Source organism: Alligator mississippiensis, chromosome 3 (assembly GCF_030867095.1).
Source record: "Alligator mississippiensis isolate rAllMis1 chromosome 3, rAllMis1, whole genome shotgun sequence".
In the NCBI taxonomy this organism is placed as follows: Eukaryota; Metazoa; Chordata; order Crocodylia; family Alligatoridae; genus Alligator; species Alligator mississippiensis.
In genome coordinates, this window is record NC_081826.1 from 79,112,006 (window position 1) to 79,137,387 (window position 25,382).

General features: G+C 41.8%; 1 protein-coding gene across 18 annotated transcripts in view; it reads right to left on the reverse strand.

The window, feature by feature from the left end:
• The window catches only part of DTNA (dystrobrevin alpha), a 395,888-nt gene that overhangs the window by 209,465 nt on the left and 161,041 nt on the right, over positions 1 to 25,382 (reverse strand). The window contains exon 1 of one of the 18 annotated variants that reach the window (XM_059724123.1): positions 5,096 to 5,265. The exons of the other annotated variants lie outside the window; for them this stretch is intronic. The gene's annotated coding sequence lies outside the window, so the exon portion shown is untranslated. Of the gene's footprint in view, positions 1 to 5,095; positions 5,266 to 25,382 lie in introns of those variants that run through there. 18 annotated transcript variants of the gene reach the window in all.

Here is a 25,382-nt window from a genome sequence, read left to right on the forward strand (position 1 = left end):
GCTGGCTTATCTGTCAGAAAGTTAGTACATGTGTATGCAGCCTTGGAGGGGAAAATGCTTATTTACAAGTGTTAAATGACCAATTAAGAAAAAAAGATATTATGCGATCAAATGAAAAGGACTCCCAGAGTGTCTTAGCAAATTTTCATTCACATGTGGTTGGGCATTTGCAAGTGGTCTGAAGATATCTGTGCCACTGAAAATCATGCCACTACAACCATCCATCAACAAGGAAAGGGTCAACTTTCCCTTGTCCTGTGTTGATGCACAAACACAAAGAACGTACAATAGAGAGTAAAGAGAACTTCCCTATTATGGTGTAACTGGATTTAACTTTAGTCTATGTTTTCCTGAGCTAGACTGTCAGAATCTGGAGCCTTTGTCAGTATTATATTCCTCAGTCACTGTACTCCTCCATTTTAAGAGCCAATGTTTCTGAGCCATAAGATATCATCCTGAGCTGATTATGGATAACTCAGCTGTCCACCTTATCCTGTCATGGAATATTAATTTCTAACTAAAGCTATATGGCTCACTTGTCTGTAAAAGTCTGTACTCTTTAGGAGCTCTTCATTATATGTGCACATTCAACTTGCTATCCAAAGACCTGTCCCAGATGCCTTAGCTCCAGTCCCAATGGATCATGGCAAATCTTTCCTTTCCTGATTTCACTTTTGAGGTTGAACTTTGGCTTTATCTTCTGGCTGAAGATACAAACCTTTTTCCCTGCTGAGCAGTGTTTCTTTCTCTCTTTGTTTCTTTCTAAGAGATGCATTGGTCACGATAGTTTAAAGGAGTCATAGACAAGCTACAATGTTGCTAACTCCCACAATATTTAACATTTTTTCTTACAGACACAGCTGCTAGAATCAAGAGATTGCACAAGAAACTTAGCTCCCATGAAGAAGCCCATAAATTTCTCACCTTCATAGCTACAGAGAAAAGTTTTTAAAACTATGGGAACAATTCTTCTTTGGGAGGAACTGCAATATTGCTAGGGAAAGGTTTTTTCTGAAATATGAATTTATTAGAAACACCAGACTTTGAGAGTATAGCTCTTCCTTATGCAAAAGATGCAATTAACTGCATTTTCATAGAACCAAAACAGGGCTAAGAAAAATGACCCATGAAGTTCACGGTCCTTGGAACTGCTTTTGCCCATTTTGATTTGAGCTGAATAAACATTCAGATGTGGCTCACTCAATGGTACCATCTGCTGCTACTAGAATTCTTGTATATATTTATCCTTTGAAGAACATTTTAGACATCTGACAGCCAAGTGGGGCATGGGATGACTATCTGCTAGGATATAACTACAAACATTAGTCACTACAAGTGGTTCCTTATACAGAATTTTGCTCATGTTATTTGCTTATAAAACATATTATACTCGATAGCCTGAAAGTTCATACTGTGAATTTGATTGTTTTGACCACCTACAAAAAGCTGATTTCTTCTGACATGACACATGGCCATGTCAATTAGGGTGAACTAATTTTTTCACAAGATACAGTTTGTCCATTTGACTGCCCTCTACCAAAGCGAAATAATGAAAAATTGATTAACGTTAATAAAAGAATTGTGTTGAAATGGTATTTCCCCAAGATGTTTTTCTAAGAATGGGCAGATGCAGTACATCTCTCATTTACCAGTACAGTTAATACTCTTAATGCTGTGTAGATTTGGAATAGAAGAATCATGCAGTAAACATGCTTCTGTTGGTAAAGTAGGCAAATCTAAGCAGTCTTCTGTTTTTCTCAACTAGTCTGTGTACGAGACATCCATCTGTTATACCAGCTTATTATTTATATTAAAACAGTACTCCGAGACTTCAGTCAGCATGTGGGCACCACTATGTTAGGCATTGTCCTGACATGTAAAAAACACAAATTTCAACACAAATGCTTTACAATCTAGTTGAAACACAAAATGCAGTGTGTGTCAGGCAATAGAAGGGTAAAGGAAAAAAAAAAAACAGAACACAAAGGGAATAAGCTTGAGATTCTGCACACGTGTAACCTAACAACAGGCTCAATTTAAGTACCAGAAATCATAATTACCCACAAAAGTGACCATTTTTCAACCCTAGGATATTCATCTTTAAGTTCATTTGTTGACTCTAATTTGACTGTAGAAAAATGAAGCAGATAGAGCTGATCTTAACTGTAACAAAAGAAGCTTAATAATTCTTTTCTGAAATGCTTCCATTCTTTTGCTGTGGACCCCATGGATAATATGGTCTTCCAGTACTGAAATGACCATCTTTTTACAGTAGTGCTACTCTGGTAAAAATAAATGCTCTTGCTGCACATGCTGATTTTCATTTTTGTTTCTCATAATTAATAACAATCAATTATTTTCTCCCCTTATATATGACCAAATGCAAGGAGGATAAGTACATCCGCTCCATAAATTTAATCAGAGTCGCCTTTTATTTCCTTTCCCCACTCCCTTTTTATTCCCTTTACACTAGGGAGCACCGGAGTTCTCTAGCGTAACACCATCAGTCAGTTGAGGTGAATGTTTCTGCAGTATGAAAGGAATGAATTAAGTCTCCCTTATCTTACACTGTGATCCAGAGTCTATTTTTCTAGGGGGAAACATCCCTGTATTTCTGAATTTAGTGCCTCATCTACTGAATTGGACAAAGTCCCTAACGCTAGAGAGGTGAAAGGATGAACTCTTCTATGACTGCTTAGATAATATGATTTCATTTTCCATTCTTTGCCACACTACTGGAAACAGAACTAAATAATGGTCTCATTTGACTCCCCCCTCCCCCCCGCTTTTTGATTCCTTTTCCTCATTAAAGTTTCCACCTTAATAAAACTTTGCTTCTCATCAGATAATTCACCTCCTGCTAGCTCATTTCATACTGGGACTTAACAGAACTGCTCATTTATGCATGTCCTTATTTCACAACTTCTGTCTTGTGAGCTGACAGGCATGATGCCTACTTCTTTCTCAGGCTCTGTTAAAAGCCACCTCATTACAGCAGAAGGATCTAGTTTAAACTTTTGCTATACTAACTTACTCCCTATGATCTAGGTTAGAGTATACTTACTCTTTGCTTGCACCAAGTTTCCTACCATTCAAAATATCCTTTTTTCTCAATTATACCATAACCGTAAGCCCTCCTCTAGAATCACTGAAGGGGTTGGGACCTCAGCTTTGCACTAGTCTTGAGTTTCCATGAGAATGCTTATGATTTATCTAAGGTAGGAATGAGATTTCTTACTCTGGTCCAGCCTCAACGTGGTTATATAAATATATAGCTTTTGTAATACTGAGAGAGTTTAGGCACTAGAAACTGTTTATTCAGCACTGGAGACGGTGTATTTCATGCTCTTTTGTTATCATGGACCAGTAGTTCTCAACCTTTTTAGACTTGAAGCACTCCTTGGAAAATGGCAACTCTTAGTTTTCAGTCATTTTTTGACTACCGAAAAATAATAGAGCAATTCTTCTGTTGCAAAGAACTCAGAAGGACTGCCACAGGTCTGAATATTTCAGACACTATGGAGTCCCATTAGAAATCTCTGGGGTTATCTTGTTTGCATCCTTAACAGTGCTAATATTTGTGGCACCCCATGGCACAAATGAAAGGATTGCAGGTACCCTATTTGGGAATAATTGCTATTGACTATATGAAGGAACTGGGCAAATCTTTCCTGCCATTTTATCAGCAACTAACTGAAAGAGACTCTGTGATGCTGTCACACTGACAAACTTCCCACACACAATTACTGAATACATAAAAAGTGTACTCTCAAATTGATTTCACGTTGTATTTTTGGACAGAGATATAATGACCACACATCTTTAGGGTCAACAATGGCCCCAAATTGATATAAACAGTATTTAGAAAATGAAGGTGTGCTTGCTGCCACTCTCTTCTCATGAGACAAAATTTTCTAGAGGGCATGTGCGCCAAGCAGTTCTTACTTTGGTGGGAAACTCTTAATCGTTACCAGTCTTTCATGACTGAGTGGCAACTAACTACGTAGTGAAGAAATTGTGGATACAATATTAAGAAAGAAATATGTTGTTAAAGCAAAAGAAATGAAGGGGTAAACTCACACAATGCATCCCAAATTTTGGAGGCTCCTTAAACAATGACCACTTGGCCTGCCCTAACCTAAATCATATCAGGTATGTGATTAAGTAATGTACTGCTATAAAATCGTTTCTGACCCCATCTGTGTGTGCCAATTTTGCCTTCAAACTTTGACGTGTTGCCACCAGATGCTACCTGGAAGTCATTTATTTTTAAGCAAAGTAGGTTGGAAACAATTCCTGCATAGAAAGTATGAGACTGTAATGCCTCATTGACCTGGGACCATAGTTCTGACTAAACAGGTTAATCCATTGGCATTTTTAACAGTTTATAGCTGTCTATCCCTGGATGAATGGTTAACAGGGGAAAACATTTTATACTCAACTGCATTGTTCTCTGCTTGCTACTTACATTCCTACAACTATGGTAAAGTTTGGTTCAGCTGTATGCTGGCAATTTTAAGCAGACGGAATAAAATGAAGAAAGGAACGGTATAAACAAATCTTTCCAAAAGGATTTATAGAAGTTTACGTAGCAGATTCAGGGGAGAGTAGACATTAATAGAACCGATTGCTAAAAAAAAATAAAAAAAATAAAAAAAAAAAAAAAAAAAAAAAAAAATCAATAAGACTAATAATAATCTGTGGGTAAGTAAATTTCTAGATCCTAAACTACAAGGGAGTTCTTTTAAATCTTTGTGCTGTTAAAAGCATTTAAATTTAAAGCATTCGAAACAATTAAAAAAGCCTTCAACACCCTGACACACAACTGAAACCATAACAAAAAGTCCTCATGCAGTTTTACAGATTTGAGGACAATCACCCTTTAAAATTTTCATCTCTATAATATAAAGCCAGCCTCCAGTATCTATAAACAAATGACCACATGTTCACACTCGGCTCCTACAGTAGAAAAAACAATAAATAAAAACATTAGCAAAATACTTGGGAAAAAACATGGAAAGCCCCCTAGAAAGTTCAGCAGCTGCATCTGAGAGGATAAGACAACGTCAGTTCAATAGCTGCAGTTGTATCTTACCTGAGTCTCCAGTTTAATACAGGACCATGCCCCAAATCCTTCTCTTTGAGTACAACATATGCTGGGAACTATAGCATTTGACCTTACACATTTCTATACTAGGAACTCCAAAGTAACCTTTAACTTCAATAAAAAGCTGAGTTCTTTCTCCCCCTTATGTTCAACATGGAGCAATCTAATACACCTCATCATGTGGTGTGTTTCCATAGCAGCGGTGAATCCAGCTGCTGCAATACAAAAGACTGACAAAAAAGTTGTTTTTTTCTCCCCTCCACCCACCCTGTAAAAGTCAGATTCTTTTCTTGTGTAGTGAATCTAATCCAACTAGACTCCTGCTACCTATGAGACCTAAGACTGTGATCAAGTCTAAAAAGAACAGCACAATGATATTGTAATTTTGACTTTGTTTCTTGGGTTTAATTTAAAAAAAACCCAAATGAGATAATATAGTAAAATTTCTATTGATCCATTAGACAGCTGCTGATTATTTATCTACTCGTGACATCCATTGGTTTCAAAATTCAGGTCATTGCCTCAGCAGGAAACGCAATCACATAATCATACTCGGCAGACAAAAATACAACGGCAAAGCTGCATAGTAAATACAGGTGATGAATACTATGCTGCCAAATACAAAAATAAGACAGAAGAACTATTGCTACTGTCCTGGCCTGAAAAAAACATATATTTATTTTTCCCAGTGGAACAGTGTTATTTCTTCAGAAAAAAACTAAGCAATCAACATGAGCAATTAACTATTAATGAGCTAATATGGAACCACTAACTGGAGCAAAATTATTTGCTTTAAATTGTGTGATTTGCATTTTTATATAAAATCACAGGTCATTGACAGTCTTCACAGCAATAGTCTCATTTATGGTGGTTATTGATCACTTCTAAAGTGGTAAGAGAATGTGGATTCTCCTTACTCTAAAGCCTCAATCCTGGAATTAGATCCTTGAAGCCAGACTCTTACATTGATGCAGAGTCTCATGGGGATGTAATTACTTCTAGGATACCCTTAGGCGACTGATAGGGGATGCACAGGGGTGCGCATGCCCTTCTGATAGGGCCAGTGCCCCCCCGATGGCCATCACTGATGCTGTCGGTAGGGCTGGTTCCTCCCAACAGGGCCGCCACCATTGGTGGCTTCTGCGGATGCTCTCCCAGATTCAGGAGGCACCAATCACTCATGAGGATACCTATGATTTCTGAAGAGAGGCAATGATTAGATGGGCATTAAGGCTAACCTTTCACCAGCAGACATTTCTCCCAGGCAAATGGATGGCACACTGGCAGGGGCCATCAATCTGACATTTTCCATGAGAATTAAATTAAAATTGTTTAATGTAGTCCTAATGAAGTTCCCTCAGCAGTATGTCTTTACACTGACATGCTGGCTATATGAGTTAGTCTTTTTTTCTCTCTCCCTTGACAAGAATATAAATGTTGTTCAAAGGTACAATATGGCAGCCCTTTTTGTATGCCCAAAGTAAGAAGAAACTCCTACTATCTTTACTTCATTTTTACTTACTGGAGGCACTTCATAATTGCCAAATCATTGCCATTGCCAGGCAGAAGTTAGGAGAATACATAGACTTTAAAACACAAGTAAGTTACATACCTGCCTTGAGTTCCAGTTGTTACACATTTACTTAAAAGTCCTTTGGTTTAGGCTTTAAAATACAAATGCTGCAAGCAAAGCAAAATTCCCTTTGATGTTTATTTAATTTGTCTTTCATGTGGACTTTTAATGGCTTAAGAAAACAGGCAAAGTAAAAAAAATCTATAGAGAGTGCTTAACAGAATATTAGAAGGAAGTCACCTGTATTGACAGAAAATTATAAACAAAGGGTTTTGCATAACAATATTTACTTTGAAACAAAAATCCAGAAATCTTTTTCATTCCCTGCTTATCCAAACACCTGTTGAAAGTCACCATATCCTGTGAATCATGGCTCTGTCCCATTGAATGGACATGTAGGACAACGGCTGCACTGGAATACAGCACCTGCTAATTCTTTATAGACTGGCAGATGAAGCAAGGATTAATAGAGCCACATTTTGAATAATTCATATCAGCTCCAGCATTCCAAAACTAAAAGCAGACTTATGTCACTTAGTTAATACGTTGAGAGTCTTCCCTCCTCGCCTTTTTTGTAGTGACTAACTGCAGTGGATTCACTTCACAAGTTCCTTCAGTTCTGGCAGCGCTACCAGTTTGAGTGGTATTCTCCAATTCATAGGGAGTACAGCAAATCTCTCTGAAGCCTTCATTATCTCTAAAACTGGTAGGCACTTTTAAGTGTTCCTGCACTATGTGGGAACTAGCTTCCAGCTGGCATTTGTTTTTGTAAGGTAAGGTCCTGTTATAGCTCGAAGCAACAAGTACTTATTGTTCTCGAACATAGTAAGGAATATACGCTCTGGGGGGAAAAAAATGAAGTGTTGAACCAAAGGCAAATACATTCAAAGAGAGATAAACTACTCTCTTTTAAACAACCTCTTCTTTAGGGACTCTCTTGTCTTGTACAGTACCGAGCACATGGCACTTAGTAAAATAACTACCTATTTATAGTTGTAGGTTAAGACAAATACGTTTTCTTTTGCAATCTTTTTTTCTTGTCAGAAATGCTACTGATTTATTTAAATTTCAACACAAGTTTCCTCTTCTGAATGTTGGAGGCTGAGCTGGTATTAGGAACAAGCACCCAGGATGACTGTCTGGGGCTTCCAGCCATGATAGCGCACCTGATAATACAATCATCCAGTGTGTCTGGCGTTTGTCTGGGGCCCCCATGAATCTAACGCCATTTCTGGCTGTTGGGCTATTGATCATCATTGAAAATGCCAATCCATCCAAAATAAAACTAGTAAAACTAACTGACCCACATAAAATAATTAGCTACCTGGTATGAATTTAGCTTAGCTCAGCAGTTAAGGCTAGACTCTTAAGTCTTGACTTGCACAGGGAGCAGCGAGTTGCTGCACTGTTCTGGGATTGGCAGAGAAAGAATGAACTGGCTCAGAGTTACATTTCCTCCTCAGATCCAAGTCACTCTTGGGAGTATGTAGACTACTTCATTCATACTGAATTCATGGAGCACTTACCCTGGACACCAGCCAGCAGCTCAGGCCAGCAAGTAGGACAATCAAATCAGTACCCAGTCCTGCAAACCTCAGACACTAAAAGACCATGAGTCAAGTCTCATAAAAATGAGATTTAAAAAAACAAACAAACCCTTTGGGATTTTGAGTCTTAGGTAATACTCAAATCATGTTTTTAGACTTTTCTCTTCAACTGTGGAGGCTAGAAACATTTTTTTTTAAAGAAGAACTGAAACATTCACCTAAACATCTTCTATCACCCCTCTTTTATCCCTTGCTTTCAGGTGGGTGTATTGGGCAAGCAGCCTATTTCAAGTCCACAAATCCAGACAGAGTTGCTATTTAGCAGGATGTGAGGGAACGTCATTTTTTGCAGAGCTAAATAAGAGTTATGAGAAACTAGCCCTTCTTTCTAAATTTGTAAAATGCTACATATTGTGCACTTATCCCCAAAAGCTGAGAAACCAAGAAGCCTTGAAATATATCAAGAAACACTTCAAAATATTTTGGACTAAGACTGTTTATTTCACAACTAGCATTTCTCACCCAATCTATGCCCCTGGTTGCTATCTAAGCTTCAAATGTGAACTATAGCAGCCTGAACAGCTTAGAGCTATAGAGACCGGCTGCAATATGTCAGCAGTACTTCGTTAGTTTGCATAGTAAAATCAGGATTTTGCTTCACAAATCCGTTTAAGTTGGAAGTGATGATGAAAATCTCCTGGGGGGGGTGGAAAGGGGGACTGCTTTGAACTACCACCAAGTCAAACTCTAATAATGATCTGGGCAAGAAGCAGTAATCTAAAAGGGGCTTGTAGGCAGGTCTTTTAGGCTAGGGACAGAAGTTACACAAACTGTTTTAAGTGATCAGAAACTGGTTTAAACTTGTAACAGAACAGAAACTCAGTGCACATAAACCAGTTTCAAAATGGCTGAAACTGGTTTAAGATAAACCTGGTTGCATGTAGTATCAGACTTAACTGATTTTGGTTAAACTGGTTTATGAAACTTCTGTCCCAGACTCCTTCCTGGTATAAGTTAAATCAGAGTCCCACAGCATCCCAGCATGCTTTCCAGCCCTGGGCTGGGCTGTGCTGTCTTCTCCAGAGAGCAGGGCTGACCCTGCTCCTCTGCTCTATAGCTGGAGCAGTGAGGGCTGGCTGACAAGGGGGTGGAGGGTGGCTACTCCAGCTGGGGATGCAGTCTAGTCTATAGGGGGGGGGGGGCTGCCCCACCTTCCCCTCCCCCCAGCAAACCCTGACTGGGGTCTGGGGCCAGGGAGGGGTTAACACCCCTTCACCTGCTCAAACTTACTGCTGGCTACAACTGTGGACTACAAATCTCAGAGGCACCTGGAAGCAGGAAGAGGAAATGATGAGCAACCCTGCAGAGTCCTGCTGCTGTAATTCTGGATTGTAAATCCCAGAAACCTTGGGGGAATCAGGAAGAGGAAGGGGACACATAGCCAGAGTGCCGTGTTCTAGCATCTCCCAGCTTCTGGCCTGAGCCACTGCAGTCATGTGGCTGCATTTCCTGAATGAAAGGTAAATGTCTGCTCACTTCTGTTTCAATGTAATTTGTGCAGCTTAGACTAACCTGCAAAGACTGAACAGATTGAGCCTCGCGCTTTTTGACTGTCTGTACCTATCTTTAAAGAAATAAATAAAACCAAATCCTTCTGCCCTGTGCTGGGTATGAAGAGGGGAACCCCTCTTGCTGTGGTCCCAGTATAGCAGAATGACCCCTGTTTGCAGCACACTGTTCCACTCACAGCCTGCTTCCTCCTTACTCTTCTGGAAGTTTTCCAAAGCTTCCTGTGGGATGCTCTTGCTTATCCCAATTTGCTGCAGATGGGCTCTCTCAACAGGGACATACCACCCTGTAACAGGGCACAAAAGAGCATCTTTTACATGCTTCTGAGACCAAATGTAGAAAAGCCACAAAGGCTTTTTTTTACCTGCATACTATAAGTACCTATGGTATGGCAAACAAGCACAAAAAAACCCACAGTAATATGGGATAAAAAGGACTTTATGGAAAAAAATGATGCAACGCAAGTGCAGAAAAAGGTCATAAAAATTTTCAGTCCATAAGACCAGATAAATATGAAGGATGGGTTAGAGACAGGCCTGTGAACTAAAAGCTTCAAGTTTTATTTCCAGTGCTACCACAAAGCTTCATTTTTTATGTAGAACAGGTTATTGAGAGCTGATTTGTGCAACCTTTTTTAGATATTGTTAAGCAAGTACTCACATAATTCAAGTGAGTCTCTAAGTCTTAGTTCCCACCTGCCAACATAAGGGGTTCACAAGCTGGTCTTTAACCTCTCTTTGGCTAACTTTCCTTTTCTGTAAAAAAGGGGATGTTTCTTAGAGCTTAGAGCTGTTGTGAGGCTCAGTTTATAAATGTTTGTAAAGTACTAAGAGATTCTGAGATGGAAAGAAACAAATGTGAAATATTATTATTCAGGTCACCAGAAACAATTTAACAAGCTTTCTGTCTCCATGGAGATTTTTAGAAGACAAGACAATCATGAAGTACAATGAATTTTTTTTGTAAATGATATTTTACTATTACCTCAACCTAGAAGTACCAATATCAAGGGGGATAGAATTGTTTTGTGATCACTGAGCAAAGATAAGAGAGTCTGGACTGAGTGTTTTCCTTGGTGGCCTACACATGTGAAATGCTGAATATGCTCAAGTATCCTGTTCATTTTTGTCTGCCTGTACTATTTTATTCTTTTTTAAATCTCACCATTGTTACTACTGAACATCACAAGTAGTTCTACCAATAGGGGCAGTGCTAAGACAGACCACTATCAGTATTTCATCTGTTATGTCTTTTATGTAGGTTAGGATGGAAACAGATATCACCAAAAATCTTTTTATGGCAGCATAAAAGCCAACCACAGAGACATCCATGCCTCTTGACATGCCACAAATACCCAAAATCTGTGGCTGCAGCAAAGGTGGTTTTAATTTGTGCTATTTAGCAGCAGGCATCTATTTTCTTTGTGGCTGGACAGCCTGGAGCTGCCCACACTCTCTGGCTGGCCCGGGCAGAGATCTCCAGGGGCATGTCTCTAAGCAGGGAAACCCTGGCTTCCCTGCTTGCAGACATGCCATGAGATGTTTGACGAGCGTTTCTGTATGAGGAGAAAGTCAAGCATGGAAATTCCTAGCGTAAGCAGCTCTGGGCCCCTCAAGCACCACTAGAATACCTTGCCCATTGAGTTTTGCCCAAGGAACAGAACACGTCAAAGCAAAATCAAAACCTTTTTAAAAAAAATATATTATGCTGCTAAGTAGGGTTGTGCGAAGCTTCAGTAGCTGATTTGATTCAGCAGAGATTCAGCCTGATTTGGTGGCTGAATCTCTGAATCCGAACAGAATCAGGAGACCTTTTAATCTCTTCAAATCGAATTGGAACCCTCCGAATCGATTCGGGGAGATTCAGAAAGATTAGATGATTCAGACATAGACACAGCTTTAAATGTTTTTTCTACATACCTCAAGGTACCACATGGCTCATGAATACTGACATGGTGGGGCGGATGGAGTGTCCCACAGGAGCATGGGAGGTTCCCCGAGTCGCTCAGCAGCAGGCCCAGAATCAGTGACTGGTACTTCCTGTGTCTGGGAGTGCAGGGGGGACTCCCAGCATGCTCGGTGGCAGACCCAGAAGTGGACCAGAAGTACTTCCAGTCCACTTCTGGGTTTGCCACCGAGCATGCGGGTGACCGCCCCCCACACTCCTGTGGGACGCTCCATCCACCCCATTCTTGCAGCTTTCATGAACCATGCCTGGTACCTTGAGGTATATACAAAAAACATTTAAAGCAGTGTCTATGGACGAATTGCTGATCACTGAATCAGCACTGAATCTTCAGATTTGGATTCGGCTGAATCGAATCAGGATAGTGATTTGAATCAATTAATCGAATCACTGTCCCCGATTAGGGCCAAATCTGAATCCGAATCAAATATGGCCCATTTCGCACACACCTACTGCTAAACTCAGTCCAAATCCTCTTGCTGACGTAGCCAAAGAATAATAACTGTCTTCTAAGGAAGTGGAACACAAGTTGTAACCCTGTGAGTCTTAATGCAGCAGAGTGCCCATCTCTATGGAATGCATTGTTGCACAAAAAAGAGTTGTGTCTAGCTGTACTGAAAGCTCCTATCACTGAGTTCCTCATAATTATGAAATACAGTTGTGTATTCCCATAACACTCCTGGAGAGTCTAGAGTGACTCTTGAATCATTCAAAAGTCACCCTTGTTTCATACAGGCGGATCAAAGGAACAGACAGCATACATGGATACATAGGAAGGCTGTGGCAGAAGTGAGCATTAGGATCATAGGAAAGTAGAACTAAAAGGGGCCTTACCAGGTCATCTGGTCCAGCCCCCTGCTCAAGGCAGGATCATCTCTGGCTAAGCCATCCCAACCAATTATTGGCTTTTGGAAATTTCCAGGAATGGAAACCTCATAGTTAGAAAGTTTCTCCTTATCTCCAACTTAAATTGCCTCTGCTGAAGTTAGAGATCATTACTCCTTGTGCTGCCCCCTACAGCCACAGAGGAAAATCCACCACCCTCTCTATAATCACTATTCAGTTATTTGAAAACTGTTATGAAATCCTGACCCCGTCCCTGCCCCATCTTCTCTTCAAATTAATCAACTTCAGTTGTTTCAGCCTTTCCTCATAAATCTTGCTTCCCAGGACCCTAGCTATTTTTATTGTTCTCCACTGGACTCTTTCCAATCTGCCCACATTTTTTTCTTGAAGTCTGGGGCCCAAAACTGGACACAGTACTTCAGCTGAGGCCTCACTAGTGTTGAATAGAGGGGAAGAATTACTTCCCTAGTATGCAAGCAAACTCCTGTCAATACAACCCAGTATACTGTTGATCATTTTTGCAATAAGAGTGCACTCTTGGCTTACATTCAGTTTATGGTCTACTGTAACCCGCAGGTCCTTTTCTGCAGCACTGCAGCCTAGTCAGTCATTCTCCAGTCTATATACATGCAGTCATTCTATCCCAAGTGCTAAACTTTGCACTTATCCTTGCTGAATTTCATCGATTGATTGTGGACCACTTCTCCAGTCTATTTAGGTCATTCTTAAACTCAAAAACTAAGCCCTTGCATCCTGAGGACTTCAGCAAGTATTCCATAATGGTCTAGTTTTTCAGAACATGTTAAGGCAACACACATATCTTCTCTTTCTACGTTCACTCTACACAACAGGATAAATATTTAGGGAGTAGATTTCAGTTTTCCTTCCTTTCAAGAGAATTGTCTCATCTCATTGGCTACTCCAAACCATGTGTTGTCTCTTTTTATTTTCCATCTGTGTATTTAGTCAGGACCAGCTTTTGTTTTCTTGCCATCAGGTACTTTACATACTCCGGGTCCCATATTCCTAACAAGCACTTACATTGAATGTGGTGATTACAATGTGGCATTGAACTCGGTAGCACAGTGCAGAAAACTAAGCAACAGTGTGCAACAGGAAATAAAACCTTTGCATGATAGGAATATTACTAAATACTGGAATGAAAATTAAAATATTCCCAAGGTATTGGAACCAAGATGCAAGAAGAATGTGTGAAGAAGCACTTTGTTGAGAAAACTAGCTCTTGATTAAAAGTGAGTGATTCTCAACTAGGGTGATGTGGCACCCTGGGGTACTGTGAGATCCTTCTAAGGATGTTCCAAGATGGTGTGCTATATTAGCACAGTTAGGTGTGCAAAGATCTACACAATTCAGAAAATCATCCTAGAGATTTCAAATAGGAATCCATAGCATCAACCACATTCTGGCCTATTTTGGTCTTTCTGACTTCTTTCTAACAGAAGAACTACTCTATTATTTTTCTGTAGACAAAAAAAGGACAAAAGAAAGCTAGGAGCTGGCATTTTGAGAAGGGTGCCTTGAAACTATTAAAGGGTGTCTTGAGTCTAAAAAGGTTGAGAACCACTGTTCTAAACACTCCTCAGTGTATTTTGTTAAGGTACCCCAACAAAATTAGCAATTGGATCCTCTACCACTATGATCACTCACAAGGTCCAAAAGAAAATGGTTTATTAAGTACCATGCTTCTTATTTTAACATGTAGTTTCTAGGAAAGCATTAGCTTAAAACAGTACAAAACCATTTAGGCTAGTCAGTCCAACAATCAATCTACCACTACCTACTTGAAACTAATACGGATGCTGCTAGCCATTCATTTAAGGCGTCTCTTGCTCTTTGACACACTTCCCACTGGTTACTAGGCAACCTCAACAGTACTGTAGCTCTCCAACATCAAGTGTAATGCATACATGTGCACGTGTGTCTTTAATGACCATCATGATCTAAAATAGAAATGTTCATTTCTATTTCAGTCAGGTAAGCAATGCTAAAGACTGTATGGGTCTTGCAAGTCAGAGTACATATGTGTTTGAAGACACACATACATGTATGCAGTAGACCAGGGTACACAAAATCGACAACTCAAATGTACTTAATGTCTGCTTTAATGAAATGATCACTGTCCCTTTTTAAAATAAAATGTCAGTTATTGGACTATGCAGCTCAACATTACAAGGCTGGAAGAGACCCTCTCACCATATGAAACAACCTAGTGAGAAAGCAGGGAGTATTTTTTCTAAAAATTCTAGATATTAATTTACAAATGTATTTTCCTGCAGTCACCAGCTCAGGTTATCAGCACAACAGATCTCATAAACAGAAAACCCTAAGGACTGGACAGTATTCGAGTAAAAACCTCAAAGAGAAAATCCAGAATGCTGGACGTGCTTGTTCGTCAGTAGGTGGCACTCTTCCCTCTGAGTCAGTGCAAATGCAGTGATGATATAGCCTTCCAACAAAGTGTTAAGAGTCATCATCTGTTATAGGTAATAGCTTTAGGTGAAATGTCAAAGATCCTGAGTGCTTATTGTTAAGGATCTCATTGCCTTCTAAGCGCAGGCATCTTTGCCCTCATGTTCTTGCCAAATTACAGTTTTGGGGCCTGTAAATTCTGCTTGCCAAAATTCCCTCTAGTTTCAGCAGGATATGACAATTTTCTTCATGTCCTGACTCTAATTTTGGTTTCTTTGGCATGGGATGAATGTAAGGATTATTCTAATGCAAAATTTTGTAAAACATTTTGGAATCTTCAAGTTATTATCCCATATATATGACGAATACATCTGGATGCTCTTTTTGGCAGATTTTGTGATTTGAACAAAACAACTAACTTTATCATAAAAACAGTCAAAGTACTAAAGTGGTGCAATGAAAGAGATACAAAGAGTGCTTCTTTATGTCCTAATGGAGTTTGTACCTCGTGACATGCGGCACTGTAAGAATGCTGTAGCACTGATGTTTCTTTCTAGATACCGGATCTAGAAGAACCTTGTCTGTTTTTCTAGATACCAGACTTTTAAGTTTAGTGTCTGAATATGTTACAAGATAATTAACAAGTGGTTAACTGTACTGTGGCTCTTTCTGTTGGCTCAGCCTAAAATAGAGAAGGATATTTTAATTTTAAATTTACAAAAAGGTTTGCACATGCTGCATGTAAGCAGGGTATCACACAAGGAGCAATTCCACTACTGTAAGCCAGAAGTTCACTGGACCTGAAAACATTTCTGAGATATCATCAGCTTTGCCAAATGAAAAACAGGAATCTGTAACTACGGGCATCAGTTTAAAATAAGCAGTAAGGAGAGATAGCAAGTTTAAAAGTTAAGAGATTCATCTCTGGATTCAAATTCTGGCCTAAACTATGAGTAAAAAACAGATTTAGTGAACTCCTTTTAATCCTCATTTATCAAAATCATCAATTGACCATGACAGTTTGGAATGATAAGCAAGAGCAATTATGAAGTATAAAAAGTGCAGGTGTTGCAGGAAAGGCTAGATTAAGGAAAGCAGAACACTGGGTGCAGGAAAGTATGGTCCTGCCATGACTCCACCTTCCAAATGCCTACCCTCTAAATACCATCCTGGGAGTGATAGAAGATGTGTACTCCACTGTTCAACATGTGTTCCTCTCCCTGGAGAGGCAAGAATGGCACTGGCCATCCCCCACAGCAAAACTATCTATATGGCAGAGTGAGTCACTGTGCTCTTCTCTTGCCACATGTTGCGACTTCCTTTGGAACCACAATGGTAGAACCTCCCAGAACAGAGTTTTGTCCTGTTAATATCCCATTGAGATGTATGGGCCAGACCCCTTTTAGCCAAACCTGAGCAAATCTGGGTCTGTTGGAAGACATTGCTGAATGGGTTAAGCTTAGATCACCTTTTTTAACTCTTCTTTGGAACCATGAGGGCTAAACACTAACATCTTCCAAAAAAAAGATAAAATCCTGCTTAAGTCATGTGATTCTAGAAGCTGTATATTAGATTTGGTGCAATCTATGATTTGATTTGACTCTGCTTTCAAGCTAGGATTGTGCATTTCCAGAGTAAATGAACAGAAGCAGAGTCTCTTCTACAAGGTGAGGTAAATAGTGCTCAAATACTTTGACAACAAGCACAGTAACAAGCACCTAACTATCTTATTGTATATATGTGCTCTCAAGTTCTGCTGCAGTGTTACCTGGCTTCTTTAAGCAGAGTATTTATTCTGCTAGAGCTGTAATAACATGCCTTTATTTTTTTTAAAGTAAGTGCTATGAAAGTTACTTTGCCCTACAGCTACAATAACCCGAAGAGATTTATACTTTTTTTTTCCTAGAGGACCACACTATTTGTGTGAAAGAGCCCTTAAAAAGACAGTCACCTTAAATTGCATAAACACAATTTTAGCTGAATTTTTAATGTGCTGTTGTTACAAGTAATATTGAGAATGACTCAAACAGAAAGCTTCAACAAATACATATTTTTTCTCTATTTCTGTTTATTTGTTTGCTTTGTGTTCTAAACAGTACTTTGTGCATCATCAGTTTCACTATTGAGTCAATTTGCATGGGTTTTCCATTCAGCAGCAGGGAAGAGGAAAAATTATTTTTGAGAACAGCAAAAGCATGTGATTTTGAAATAAAAAATACAGGTAAGGCACTAAGAAGAGCAGCATTTTTGCTACTTGAAACTACTTTTAACTCTTTTCCGTCTAAAATAGATTTCAGGTTGACAATGCCCCTTTCAGCTTTCTAAAGTCAAGAACAAAGGGAGATTTTTTAATAATTTTAAAATGGGGTTTAAATCTGTGACAGGGGGCCTCCTGGGGCCGAGCTCCGTGGCCCGCCCGCCTGTCACCATGACAGGGGGCCTACTCAGGGCTGAGCTCTTCATGGCCCGCCCAGCTGTCTCTGGGCAACAGCCTGCCTATCTCACCCGCCACGCCTTTGATGATAATCGATTCAATCCGGTGTCAATTAAGCGGGAGGCTACCCATTGTAATGCCCCGATGCCAGGGGGCGCTCTGCGGCTCCAACCTCCCCTAATACCGCAGCCCAAGCCTCGCAGATGGCATCTTGGTGTTCCTATACTCACCGGCCCCACACTGGGCCCCAGAATCATCCATACAGGACCCCTCTCTATGATCCTCTCCACTCAGGCGGCCTCTCCGCCTTCATCGGGGCTACCTCGCCCCCCCCGAAGCCAGTTTCCCCTCTCGGGTGTGGTTCCCCCAGAACATTCGGCCTCTTGCCCTGGCCCACCTCAAGGCCAGTTGGGACCCCAGGCCCCCGGCTCTTGGGTGTCCCTCGCGGTGGGCCCCCGGCCCTTTTGACTCTCATAGCCCTGGCCCCAGCCTGGGCCAGTTGAGGGTACTCTCCCCTTCAGGCTGGGTCTCTCTAGCCCCTCACTCGCATCCTCGGGCCTCACCGTGCCACTACTCCCTTTCTCCTAGGGGCAATCACAGCACCACGCCCTGTACTCCATCACGCTCTTGGGGTCCGCCCTCTCTGGGCCCCTAACAACACTGGCCCTCTGGGCCCCCCAACAAACACAAGGGTAACCCACCCAGTGGTGGTGGGAGCTAGGGGTTAAAGCGCCCCGACCCGCCTTTCACCGGGGTGATAACTGGCCTGACATTTCCTGGGGGCTCCCGCGCCACAGAGCCCCACTAGGCCACCCACTCCCGGCAGGGTGCAGTTTCAGGTCATGCCCAGGACCAGGAGCCTCCTTACCAACCCCCTGCAGCTCCCCCTTACCTCCGGGTCATTCACAGCAGCCCTACGGCCAGGCGATGTTGCTGCCTGGCTCCTGCAGCCAAACTGCTCTGTTTATATAGGCAGCCCATGCCTCAAAATGGCTGCCCTAATCAGGCACCTGGAGGCTGCCAGTTCCAGGCCCTTAAAGTGGCAGACACACACAGTGCACTGCCACAAAATCCATTTTAACTGCTGGGAGATGGGTTTTGAACCCATCTCAACTATTCTGTCTCTTTGTATCCCCTCCCACTAATACATTACTTACAAAGTTTTTTTCCTCTTCCTAACTGTTTTCTAAACTTGCTAAAGTTTTGAAATACGAAGCATCTATTGGTATGTAAATCTCCTCACTATCTGCATGGGGCTATCTCAGGCCTTCATCCTACCCATATTTAATTTTAACACTCAGCAGTCTTACTGATTCCAGTGAAACAGCTTATCTGGAGACACTGTGGAATCTCCATTTTTGGAAGTTTTCAAAGAGCAGGTTAGACAAACATTTGGACGAAATGGTTTAGAAAGGGATGATCCTGCCTTGAGCAAGGGGTTGAACTAGACCTCCTGAGGTCCCTTCCAGGCCTCTTTTTCTATGATTCTAAATCCTGCATTGACAGAGATTCAGCAATTAAACAGAAATAAACCCTTGATTCCTGTTCAAGGGCTCTTTGCATTTTTAAATTAATGCACTGGAATGTCATGCTGTCTTTTCCCCCTAAATTTCTCTGAAGGCATGCTAATTTTTTTTTAATTTAATAAAAGCAAAGATAGATGAATCCGGCAAATGTACCACTACTCAGAAAGAAGTGACATTAAATATATAGGCCACCATCAGGCAACAATTACAATAATGTGATAGCATTACTATGTCAGTCTGCTATTAGCATGGAAGATAAGTAAGAGGAATGGCATGGTGATAAATGCAAAAACCTGTCTAGTGAAGCCTTTGAGGAAAATGTGATTAAGAACACTGGGTAAATCACCATATTTCTTACATGACTTCTGGCAAATTAGACCTGCTGTTTCTGTTGGCACTGTACTAAAATGTGGGGTTCTTAAGGAAACAAAGCCATCACTGTTAGAAGGCATTTATTTTTTTTCAGTTAATGTTTTGTGCCATAGAAGAAAGAGTTTGCATTTCTAAATGTGGTCATCTAAATCTGTTATTTGGCCCATAAACACCTCATTAATCATTAAACATATCTGCATGCTAATTTCATAATTAAAACATATTGTTTGGATGTCCTCTTAAGAGGTCCACATTTGGAAATTGTGTCCCCATTCATAATAATAACCAAAAATTCTCTCATCCATTCTACTCAATGTGCAAACCACTGTAAGGAAGATCTGAGCACATTTTGACTAAAATTAGCTCACAGGTCTTTGAAACTTTGCTGAGTTGTTTCAAGGGTCAGGGGAGAGGGAAGGTGTCTGCCTTATTGGTTAAGACTCAGGAATGATAATCCTTGCAAGTTCAACTGATTTTAGAATTACTCTAACATCTCCTTAAATCAAAAGCTGTAATATGATTTAATGGGTTAATGTGCTTCATTTTCACCTTTGGAAATATGGATTCATTTCCTGCTTAAATCACAAATGAAAATAAATGTGATTTTCTCCTAATGCTTTTCCACCCCACAAAATTTCCCCCTCAGTTTGAGAAGATTAGCAGTCTCTGCTCAGAAGAGATCAGTGCATGAAACTGCTGGAGTAATGCCTATTAGAACAGAAATAAAATGGTACAAGTGAGGAAACTTGCACAATTCACATTGTAACTAGTAAAATTGATCAGTGTTTTCACCATGAAAATTGATTTTCAGGTGATAATGTTTAGGACTAGATACCTGATCCTTAAAAATGTGATCTATCCAGACAGCATGTACCTCAAGTAAAATGCCATTTTTCAGCAGTTCCCATTCCTTGTTAAATTTTAAAGGATTCACTCAAACTGTAACAGTTTCGCTGTTAATAATTTGCACTATTTTTCATACCAACTGGGAAACTGGAAAAAATAACCCAGTTTATCACCTTCCATTCGTCAGACTTTAATTTATGTTTGTTTTGTGCTTTTTAAACACAGAATTTTACACACGCACACACACACATATATGCAGCCCCCCCACAACCAGAAGATACCCTCAATTGTACACTAGTGTTATAAATGTTATTAAAATAGCACCAGAAATACTATTTGACAATGTACTGTGGAATGTACATGTTGTGTGAAGGTCCAAATTCTTATATTTCGCTAAAAAAAGAAAGGTGAAAACAACTATTTAGATTACTTTTGGTTGGGTTCTCAGATGAGCCTGGCAAAACACAAAACAAAAAATCAACCCAACCAACTATAATGCTGCAGTGCTGTTATTTTCAAGGCTTCTCTATAATTAAGTTTCCCAACTAAGAACATATGGAGAACCACCTACTAGAGTGTAAAAGTCAAAGTGAAAAAAATACAGGAACTCCAATTTTGGTGTTCATGAAAAGTGAAAGGAAAAGCTGTGACTATCTCTTGGTGCTGTTTCATCTTCCACATATAATCCTGCTAATACATGCCATCACTGGAGCCCACCTTCTTCTACAGATTAACTATTTTCTGGCGAACAAGTCCATTTGCACGTCAGTTCATCTGCCTTAGTAGGGCTGGAAGGGACCTTATGAGGTCATCGACTCTAACCCCCTACTCAGGGCAGGATTATCCTTGATTAAACCATCCCAATCAAATGTCTGTCTAACCTGCTCTTGAAAAGATTCAGTGATGGAGATTCCACAACTTCTCTAGGTATGCTGTTCCAATGCTTGGCCACCCTCATGCTGAGATGCATGGATGTATTACATATGGATATATTATGGATGGATGGATTTCAGCGTAAGCCACTGCAAGACACAGAAGGCACTTATACATGTACATTGAGGCTGCTCCAATGCATTGTAATTACAATGCATTGGAGCAGACTCAATTAATTGAGCCTGCCAGAACGTGGTAATTACAGCGCTCCAGCAGACTCCAGCATCACATGTATTAGTGTTCCCAGACTGAAAAATGGTGGTGGGGGCACTTTTAGTAAAGCTTGTTCAACTAGTGCCTCTGCCACTATTTTTCAGCATGGGGGCACTGATACACGTAATGCTCCAGGCACTTTAATTAGAAGGGCTCCCCGCCACCTCCCAGAACATGTGTATAAATGCCCGAAGTACTCCACTGAGCCCATAATACACAACACTCCTATTTGCTAAGTGATTTATGTAAGGTGGAGCATAAGTCAACATCCTACTGTGTACCACCTCAGACCTATCTTTGTCATGTAAGGGAGGCCATCTTATTCTATTTCTTTTCATATTAAGCTCTTCCTCAAGTTGAGAGTTATGTAATTCCTCAATCTGCTGTGGAACACAATCATATGACTCCTGTGTACCTGCCAACTAATTTTAAAGCACAATATAGAAATTATGTCCAGGCAGGTATTACCATGGAATTCCTCTATCTGTTCATGAAACAATCACTGATCTTGCTTCCTTCCATCCTTCGTACACTTTTAAGACTATGCATAAATCAGCTAAAAATCAGGTGTTAGATGATGGGCTTCTCTCTACTACAGATCCCCATGACTGCAAGTTGTAACACCAAAATATTAAAATATAATCTAAATCATACAGTTCCCATTGAATATTTGTAATAGCCACCCTTCCTGTCACAAAAGAAACATGGGCTGTTAAAAGGACCTGCTTAAATACCCACCGTGAACAACCTCACCATGGTTCCACCCAAGCAGCAAATCAAGGACCTGCTGAAAGGGGATGGGTTGGATGCTGAGCTAGAAGTGGAAGGAAGGTGTTACAGCTAAGTGAGCTGCAGCCCACAGAAGGCCTATACTCAGATGAAGCCTGCGGTCCCTGCCCCCTCCCAGGTGCAGCTTCAGCCCCAGCCTCCACTCAGACGGAGCCCCCGGCTCCTTGTGAAGGCTGCCTAGCAAGACTGCAGGCAGCTGGATCTGGGAGCACTGATACTCCATTAGGGACTGGACTCTTACTTTCAGGCTCTCCATTCGATGGCTCATGACAGAGTGGCGGAACAAGGAACCGCCACAAAGTCCAGCCTGGGGTTGCCTGGACAATGGTTGTCTCCAGCCCAAAGACGTGCAGCACCACGGTTACTGCTCCCCAGAGCTGCACAACCGCTTTGCACCTCTTGCATCAATGGAGCCAGCCATTCTGCTGGCTCCAGCATGTGAGGACGCAGGGCTGCCTGCACCTGCTCCTAGAAGAAGGCACAGAATTATCATGGTGGGTGACTCCCTCCTTCGGGGGACTGAGGGGGCAATCTCTCGTCCTGACCCCCTGGGCTGTGAGGTCTGCTGCCTGCCTGGAGCTCGTGTCCGGGATGTGACAGAGAGGATCCCCAAACTGATCCATCCGGGCAACGACCATCCCATGCTCCTCATCCATGTGGGCACCAATGACCCAGCATGGAGAAGTCCAGGCTGGGTCATGCATGACTACAGGGCTCTGGGAACTGGGCTCAAAGGTCTGGGGGCACAGACAGTTTTCTCTTCAATCCCCCCTGTCTCAGGACATGGGCTCCAGAGGGATAGGTGCATCGGCGAGGTGAATAGGAGACTCTGAGAATGGTGCCATCGTGAGGGGTTTGGCTTCCTCGACCACAGCCCACACTTCAGAGACAGTGGACTGTTGGGAAGGGATGGCCTCCACCTCACCTGGAAAGGGAAGAAGCTCTTCTCGGTCAGAATGGGTGACCTTCTTGACAGGGCTTTAAACTAAGACTGTTGGGGGACGGGCGGTCTACTAACAGTTCTAGTCCAGGTCATGCCAGCTGCACTATCAATAACCTGGGCAGCCTAAGGGATCCTGCTCTGGTCACAGCCCAAGGAAATCTCCCTCTTAACCCCTCAGGGAAGCACTGCGTTTCACATGGTAGACTTAACTGCCTGTACACAAATGCCAGGAGCTTGGGAAACAAGCATGAGGAACTGGCCATTCTCCTATGTGATAACGACTACAACCTTGTAGAAATTACAGAGACCTGGTGGGACTCCACCTATGATTGGTCAGCGGCAGTACAGGGTTACACCTTGTATAGGAGAGACCATGTGGGGAAGAGGGGTGGGGGTGTTGCTCTCTACGTCAAAGATGCAGATTGAGTTTCCAAACCAGGAAGGGCATCTTGAGACCCTCTGGGTCAAGATATGAGGAGAACATGGGGAGGGTGACTTACTTGTAGGAATCTACTATAGACCGCCCTCAACCAAGAGGAAGACCTAGATTGGGAATTCAGTAGGGAACTGGTTGAAGCCGCGCGCTCCCGATGCTTGATCATCATGGGGACTTCAACTTCCCTGACATCTTTTGGGATGAGCACACAGCCAAATCTGACAGGTCGTGTAGCCTTCTCATGTGCATCGATGACCTCTACCTAACCCAGGAGGTCTATGGGCTGACTAGGTGAGAGGCATTGCTGGATCTGGTCCCTGGCCAAGGGAAGGACCTGGTGAGCGATCTGCAGATCAAGGGGAAGCTTGGTGACAGCAGCCATAAATTGGTCACCTTCTTAGTTCACCAAAGAGCAGGCAAACCCCTCAGTAAAACAGAAGTCCTTAACTTTGGGAAGGTCGCCTTCTGCAAACACAGAGAATTGGTCAGTCAGGCAATCAGAGGCCATACCCCCTGCCCCCCTCCCCAAAGATAAGTGAGTACATGAGGAATGGTCATCGCTCAAAAACATAATCCTTGAAGCACAGGGCAAAGCCATCCCGTCTCACAAGAAATGCAGTCAATGGGCAAGGAAGACCTCATGGCTGAATAAGGAACTGTTGGACCTCATTACGCTCAAAAGAGTAGCCTACACCAGCTGGAAAACAAGAAGCATTACCAAAGAGGATTACTCTGCACTCGCCCACTCTTGCAGAGAGCAGAAAGCCAAGGCACAAACCAAACTTAGGCTAGTTACGGGGATCAAGGACAACAAAAAGTCCTTCTTCAGATATGTGGGAAGTAGAAAAAAGAACAAGGATAGTATTGGGCCCCAGAGAGATCCAACAAAGCAACTGACATCAGATGCCCAAGAAAACGCCAATCTCCTAAATGACCTTTTTTGCATCAGATTTCACCCTCCCAGGAGGATCACACTGCCAGGAATGGCACTAACCAATTTGGGAGTGGGCAACGGCCCCAAAATCAATGTGAATCAGGTGAGGGAACACCTTGAGAAACTGGACATTCACAAGTCTGCAGGCCGAGACGGAATGCACCCAAGAATCTTGAAAGAGCTGGCAGACATCATTGCATCCCCCTTGGCAGGGATATTTGAAAAATCGTGGCACTCAGGAGAGGTCCTGGATGACTGGAAAAGAGCCAACGTGGCCCCTATCTACAAGAAAGGGAGGAGGGATGATGACCCAGAGAACTATAGATCAATCAGTCTGATGTCCGTCCCTGGAAAAATCCTGGAGAAAATTGTCAAGGGATCTATCAACACCAGACTAATAGAAGGAAAACTTCTGAATGCCAGCCAACATGGCTTTATGACTGGCAGGTCTTGTCTGACCAACCTCATCTCCTTCTATGACCATGTAACTTTGCCCTGGACAAGGGAGATGATGTGGATGTTATATATCTGGAATTCAAGAAGATCTTTGACCTAGTTCCCCATGATGTCCTCATGGTTAAGCTGGGGAACTGTGGTCTTGATCATCATACACTCTGATGGCTAGGCAACTGGCTACAGGGTCGGACCCAAAGAGTACTAGTTGAAGGGAGCAAATCAACATGGTGCAGGGTTACCAGTGGAGTCCCTCAGGGCTTGGTACTCAGGCCAGTACTCTTCAACATTTTCATCAATGATCTAGATTCAGGAGTCAGATATGAACTGGCCAAGTTCATGGACAATACCAAAGTATGGGGGAGGGCAGTCACACCGCAAGACAGGCAGGGAATATAGGCTGACTTGGACACACTCTCAAGGTGGGCTGACCAAAACTGGATGCTCTTCAATGCAGAGAAGTGCA